This window comes from Mesoplodon mirus (assembly GCF_964341445.2).
Source record: "Mesoplodon mirus genome assembly, chromosome: 2".
NCBI lineage: Eukaryota > Metazoa > Chordata > Mammalia > Artiodactyla > Ziphiidae > Mesoplodon > Mesoplodon mirus.
In genome coordinates this window covers 182,786,280-182,793,237 of record NC_138977.1, presented here as the reverse complement: position 1 = coordinate 182,793,237, position 6,958 = coordinate 182,786,280, and the positions used below count along the sequence as shown (strand labels likewise).

The window sequence follows — 6,958 nt, the reverse complement described above, 5'->3', positions numbered from 1 at the left end:
ATTGTGTGCGTGCGTGTGTGTGTGTGTGTGCGCACGCACATGTGTGTATATATGTATATACCACGTCATTTTTATCCATTCATCTGTCGATGGACATTTACGTTGCTTCCATGCCTGGCTATTGTAAATAGTACACCAGAAACTAACACAACATTGTAAATCAACTATACTTAAATTTAAAAAAATAAAATAGCATTCTAGGGGGAGTTAATTTTAAATCTGTCCAAGATGGCTGAGGGGGACAAGGCAGCACGGAGGTGGCAGCCACACGAGGGGCTGCAGTGCCAGAGGCGAACCAGCGACCCAAACACCGGGGTTAACCACATCTTGTCCAGGACCCTCCTAGGTGAGAATTATGAAGATGATGACCTAGTAAACTCTGATGAGGTTATGAAGAAACCATGTCCAGTATAGATTATTCTTGCACATGAAGATGACCATAACTTTGAGCTTGATGAAGAAGCTTTGGAGCAGATATTGCTACAGGAGCACATACGAGATCTTAACATAGTAGTGGTATCCGTGGCAGGAGCTTTTCCTAAAGGGAAATCATTTCTACTGGACTTCATGCTTAGATATATGTATAACAAGGATTCTCAAAGTTGGACTGGTGGAAACAATGAACCATTGACTGGCTTTACATGGCAGTTGGTTGCAAAAGAGAAACAACAGGGGCTTCCCTGGTGGCGCAGTGGTTGAGAGTCCGCCTGCCGATGCAGGGGACATGGGTTCGTGCCTTGGTCTGGGAAGATCCCACATGCCGCGGAGCGGCTGGGCCCGTGAGCCATGGCCGCTGGGCCTGCACGTCCGGAGCCTGTGCTCTGCAACGGGAGAGGCCACAACAGCGAGAGGCCTGCGTACCGCAAAAAAAAAAAAAAAAAAAAAAAAAGAGAGAGAGAGAGAAACGACAGGCATACACTTCTGGAATGAAGTGTTTGTGATCGAGAGACCTAATGGAACAAAAGTGGCTGTGCTGCTGAGGGATACCCAGGGTGCCTTCGATAGCCAGTCAACTATCAAAGATTGTGCAACAGTGTTTTCTCTGAGCACTATGACTTGCTCTGTCCAGGTATATAATTTGTCTCAAAATATTCAAGAAGATGATCTTCAACACTTGCAATTATTTACAGAATACTGCAGACTTGCAATGGAAGAAATCTACCAGAAACCATTTCAGACATTAATGTTTTTGATTCGAGACTGGAGTTATCCTTATGAACGCGCATATGGTTTGGAAGGTGGAAAACGATTCCTTGAAAAGAGATTGCAGGTAAAACAAAGTCAACATGAAGAGCTACAGAATGTAAGGAAACACATTCACAACTGTTTCTCAAATCTTGGTTGCTTCCTTTTGCCACATCCTGGTCTTAAAGTTGCAACTAATCCTAGTTTTGATGGGAGATTGAAAGATACTGATGAAGAGTTTAAATGAGAGCTTCGAAATCTGATTCCATTGCTACTTGCCCCAGAAAATTTGGTAGAAAAAGAGATAAGTGGATCTAAAGTCATTTGTAGAGATCTTGTAGAATACTTTAAGGCTTACATTAAAATTTATTAAGGAGAGGAACTTCCACATCCAAAGTCCATGCTTCAGGCAACAGCTGAAGCTAATAATCTTGCTGCAGTAGCAAGAGCGAGAGAGATCTATTGCAAAAGTATGGAGCAGGTAGGTGGTGGGGACAACCCTTACATTGCACCGTCAGATCTGGAGCGAAAACACCTGGATCTTAAGGAAGTGGCAATTAAACAGTTTTGTTCAGTAAAAAAAAAATGGGTGGAGATGAATTCTGCGGTCGTTATCAGGACCAGTTTGAGGCTGAAATAGGAGAAACCTATGCAAATTTTATAAAGCACAATGAAGGCAAAAATATCTTCTATGTTGCTCGTACCCCTGCCACACTGTTTGCAGTCATGTTTGCTCTATATATAATCTCAGGACTGACTGGCTTCATTGGCCTAAACTCTATAGCCGTCTTGTGTAACCTTGTCATGGGGTTAGCACTGACGTCTCTTTGTACTTGGGCGTATGTTAAATACTCTGGGGAGTTCAGAGAAATTGGAACAATGATTGATCAGATTGCTGAAACACTACGGGAACAGGTATTGAAGACCCTGGTTGATAATTTCATGGAGGAAAACATAAGGCAGTCTGTAACACACTCTATCAAAGCAGACCTGACTGACCAGTTGTCTTATCATACCAGATTAAAGACAGACTGACAGTTCATCTCTTCATGGACTCCACTCTTTCTTTGTTTCATTCTTGCTGTACAGTGAGAACTCAAATAAAAATAAACCAAAGTTTACAATCAACTGTAGAAGTAGTTTAGTATAACTGGCTTCACAGATGGCTGCCACAGAGTGTGAAATTGTTTGTTGGTTTTAAGCATTCTGTTCATGGCTCCTAAGGCATGAAGATTGGCTGAGGAGCATTAGTTTTCATGCACACTTGTGCCATGTTTAATTCTTTTTTTTTCCCTTTTTACTTAATCTAATGTTAGTGAAATTTGTCTTATGTGAAGGCTATTTCAGGGGAATATTTTAAGAAATCTATTTAGAGTCTCTTTAACACAGTGTCCCACTGAAATTTTAATTTTTAGAGAAGTTATGAATCATTGTATCAAGAATCAGATTGGAATGACAATGAAGCCTTTATTGAGCCACGACATTAAAAGTATATATTGCTTTACTGTCTTCAATACCAGTATTACATAAATGCATGTATCAGAAACTTCACAGAAATTATATGACAACTCTTGTAGCTAAGAAAGTGATTCTGAGGTGTACATTTGTCTTGCCTTTTTAAATTTATAAACCTGCCCTAAAAGGAGACACATATCTGGGAAACTGAACTGTCTTTATGCAGTTTAGCTTTCATGTACATAAAATATGCCATTAATTTTATGGGGGGAGAAATTCCATCCAAAAATGTTGCCTACAGCTATGAGTTAAGAGTACCTATACAGTGTGTAGCTTTTATTTTCTAAAATCACAGATAGGGCAAGTATATGAATTATAAATATATAAATATGATTTTGTATTAAAAGTTTCGTAGTTTATGACAAAATCTGGTTCTGTGGTAGGCTAAGAGTACAGTCCCTGTGAAGGAATGTTTGTGGCTCATGTCAGTGTGTGAGTGCATAGACAATTTGAAGTTTTTGTTATACTTGTGATATTTATCTTCTTGAGCACTGCATTCTCACCACGCCCCCAGCCAAGGAAATTCAGTGGGAATGTTTATCGTGACTTTGTCCTCTGTTACATTTTAAAGTTCTTTCCTGTAATTTATTTTCAGTACATAATTAAAAATTTGTATATATAAAGTGGAACTTGTGATTTTTTAAAGGAATTCTTCAAATATGTATTCCATTACATAAACCTATTTGTTTATACTGAAAAGAGCATGAGTGGGAAACACCCAAGTGAGAGTTGTAAGGTATCGTACCTCATACCTCGAAGCTAAGCTTGTAAAAAGTTATTTCTCTGTGTCTGTCTCTGTTAGGGAAAACTTGTGATTAGCCTAGGGGGTGTATTAATTTTGTTTCTCTCTCTCTTTTTTGTGGTATATGTAAGGCTAACATTTTGCAATACTTTTGTAGCCTTCTCTACGAACACCTATTAAAGCATCTAGTTTGGTTTTTAAGTGAAGAGAACTCAGATGTTGAGTTGCATGGCCGAAAGCTCTAAATTTACTTTGGTTGATATATCCCCCTCCTGCTTCAAATCCTGTTTTTATATGGATTGTATTTGTTTCCATCTCTATTAAACTGCTACCAACTCATCTGTTCTTAGACAGAAAAAAAAAAAAAGCATTCTATTCCCCCCCAACCCCAAAAACAAACTGTTTTTTCTCCTCTCCCCAGACCTCTGCTCCCTCCTCTTCCTAGCCCTATGTCATGATCCAGTCCTTGTTAACTTCCCAGTGAACAGGGAAAGTCAACCCTCCCACCTTGACACTGGCATCATTTTGCCAGTTCTGAAAAGAATAGTCTTTAAAGAAAGCCAGGCCTAGGTGTAAATCTTAGTTCCACCAATTACTTACTCTCTGGTCTTATTCCAGTGATACAATCTCTCCACTTGGGTTCCTCACTATAAAAGGGAGATCATGATAGGCCATATCTCACAGAACTTTTATAAGGATTGCATAGCTAATAAAAAACAGAGAGTTCAAGGAAGGGCACAGGGTAATTCCTGAATGAATAGAAATTCCTTTTCAGGTAAACCATTGGATCTTACTGTTAATCTCAGGTTGTGAACTTGCCTTTGGGAATTTTTTTAGAAGAAAGTAGAATAATGGGTTTTTACTTGATTGAGACTCTGTGTGCAGACACAAGGACCCTATATTTGGAGCCAGGTCCCCAGCCTTACTTTTCCAGTGTTCAAGGAATGCAAATCCAAGACCAGTCAACTGAGTGTCCCAGAGGAAGGCAGATCATCAGAGAGCTGAGAGCTAACTGGGGCTATTAAAGGTAGACTCAATGCTTCCCTAATGAAAAGTTGATAATTAGTCACTCAGTACACATCGTTGTGCCAGGAACTGTTCTAGGTACTGGGAATACAGTAGGTAACAAAGCAGATAAAAATCCCTGCTTCCTGGAGCTTACATTCATTACTTGTATTAATCTGATGGAGGGATCTAAAGGAAGTTGTTCTCTGAAATCTTCCATGTGGGTCACAGGCCTCTGGAATCTTCTAGGAATGGGGAGGTGGGAGGTGCAGTAGGAGTTGTCTGAAAAAGAATAGTCATTATGCAACAGCTATTAAAATTTAAAGACTCAGGCTTCTGGTTTTATCTTTGGTGTGTAAAAAGCTTAGAAATTATCACTCCCACCCTTACTCTAAGGAAAAAACTAAATGAACTTAAAATCAATGACTTCTTCAACCCATCAGAGAATTGAGGTCACAGAGTAAACCACTATCCCAAATCTAGAGACATAGGGAAATTCAGAAGATAACAGCTAAGATATGGCAGAGATTTTGGAATTATCAGATAGATAATTTAAAATAACTATGATTAGTATGTTAAGGACACTAATAGAAAAAGTAGACAACATGCAAGAACCAATGGCTGACAAAGGATTAATTTCCAAAATTTACAAGCAGCTCATACAGCTCAATATCAAAAAAAAAACAAACAAACAACCCAATCAAAAAATGGGCAGAAGACCTAAATAGACATTTCTCCAAAGAAGACATACAGATGACCAACAAACACATGAAAAGATAATTGGCATCACTAATTATTAGAGACATGCAAATCAAAACTATAATGAGGTATCACCCCACACTGGTCAGAATGGCCATCATCAAAAAATCTACAAACGATAAATGCTGGAGAGGGTGTGGAGAAAAGGGAACCCTCATACACTGTTGGTGGGAATGTAAATTGATACAGCCACTATGGAGAACAGTACGGAGGTTCCTTAAAAAACAAAAAATAGAACTACCATATGACCCAGCAATCCCACCACTGGGCATATACCCAGAGAAAACCATAATACAAAAAAGCACATGCAAAAAAAAAAAAAAAAAAAAAGAGGGCTTCCCTGGTGGTGCAGGTCCGCCTGCCGATGCAGGGGACATGGGTTCGTGCCCCGGTCTGGGAAGATCCCACATGCCATGGAGCAGCTGGGCCCGTGAGCCGTGGCTGCTGAACCTACGCGTCCGGAGCCTGTGCTCCCCAACGGGAGAGGCCACAGCAGTGAGAGGCCCGCGTACTGCAAAAAAAAAACAAAAACAAAAAACACATGCACCCCAATGTTCAGAGCAGCACTATTGACAATAGCCAGGACATGGAATCAACCTAAATGTCCATCAACAGAGGAATGGATAAAGAAGATGTGGCACATATATACAATGGGATATTACTCAGCCATAAAAAGGAACAAAATTGGGTCATTTGTAAAGACGTGGATGGACCTAGAGTCTGTCATACAGAGTGAAGTAAGTCAGAAAGAGAAAAACAAGTATCGTATAATAACGCATATATGTGGAATCTAGAAAAATGGTATAGATGATCTTATTTGCAAAGCAAAAATATAGACATAGATGTAGAGGACAAATGTATGGATACCAAGGGGGAAAGGGGTGGGGAGGGAGAAATTGGGAGACTGGGATTGATACGTATACATTATTGATACTATGTATAAAATAGACAACTGATGGGAACATATGGTATAACACAGGGAACTCTACCTAATGCACTGTGGTAACCTAAATGGGAGGGAAGTCCAAAAGGGAGGGGATATCTGTATGCGTATAGCTCATTCATTTTGTTGTGCAGTGGAGGCTAACACAACATTGTAAAGCAACCATGCTCCAATAAAAATTAATTAAAAAAAGAAAAGAAAAGAAAAGAAAAAAAGAACAGACAGTTAATGTAAGCAGAGAGATGGAAACCCTAAGAAAGAATAAAAAAGAAATGCTAGAAATAAAAAACAGTGCAACAGAAATGAAGAATGCCTTTGATGGGCTCATCAGTAGACTGGACACAGCTAAGGAAATAGTCAGTGAGCTTGAAAATATGTCAATAAAAAATTCAAAGAAAAAAGAGAACAAAAAAGCAGACAGAATATCCAAGAATGGTGAGATAATTTCAAAATGTGTAATAAGCACATAGTTGGAATGCCAGTAGGAGAAGAGAAAAAGGAAAAGAAGAAATATTTAAAGTAATAATGGCCAAGAATTTTCCAAAATTAATGACTGTGTAGTAGAGAATTCTTGCCCCAAAAGAGGGCTAGACTTTTTCTTGGCTTCTGGGAGGTAAACTTGGTTGTACCTGATAGGAATGTCTTCATTTAGGGCAAGGGTTGGCTACACCAGATCTTAGAGTATTGCTAACCACACCTGATAGTAGAAGCTGCTCATGCTAGAAAGACCAATCATGTGATTTAAGGTGGGAGTTTTGGGTCAAGTGGTATCGGTCAACCCTGAGGCTGCGATCAACCAGGTGGACAAT

The 6,958-nt window shown here is 39.4% G+C and overlaps 1 pseudogene across 1 annotated transcript; it reads left to right on the top strand.

The window, feature by feature from the left end:
- Positions 1-228: 228 nt before the first annotated feature.
- LOC309793662 (atlastin-2-like) lies at positions 229-2,220 on the top strand (annotated as a pseudogene). The gene is made up of 2 exons: positions 229-647; positions 895-2,220. The product of its transcript is annotated as an atlastin-2-like (transcript).
- Positions 2,221-6,958: the final 4,738 nt, after the last annotated feature.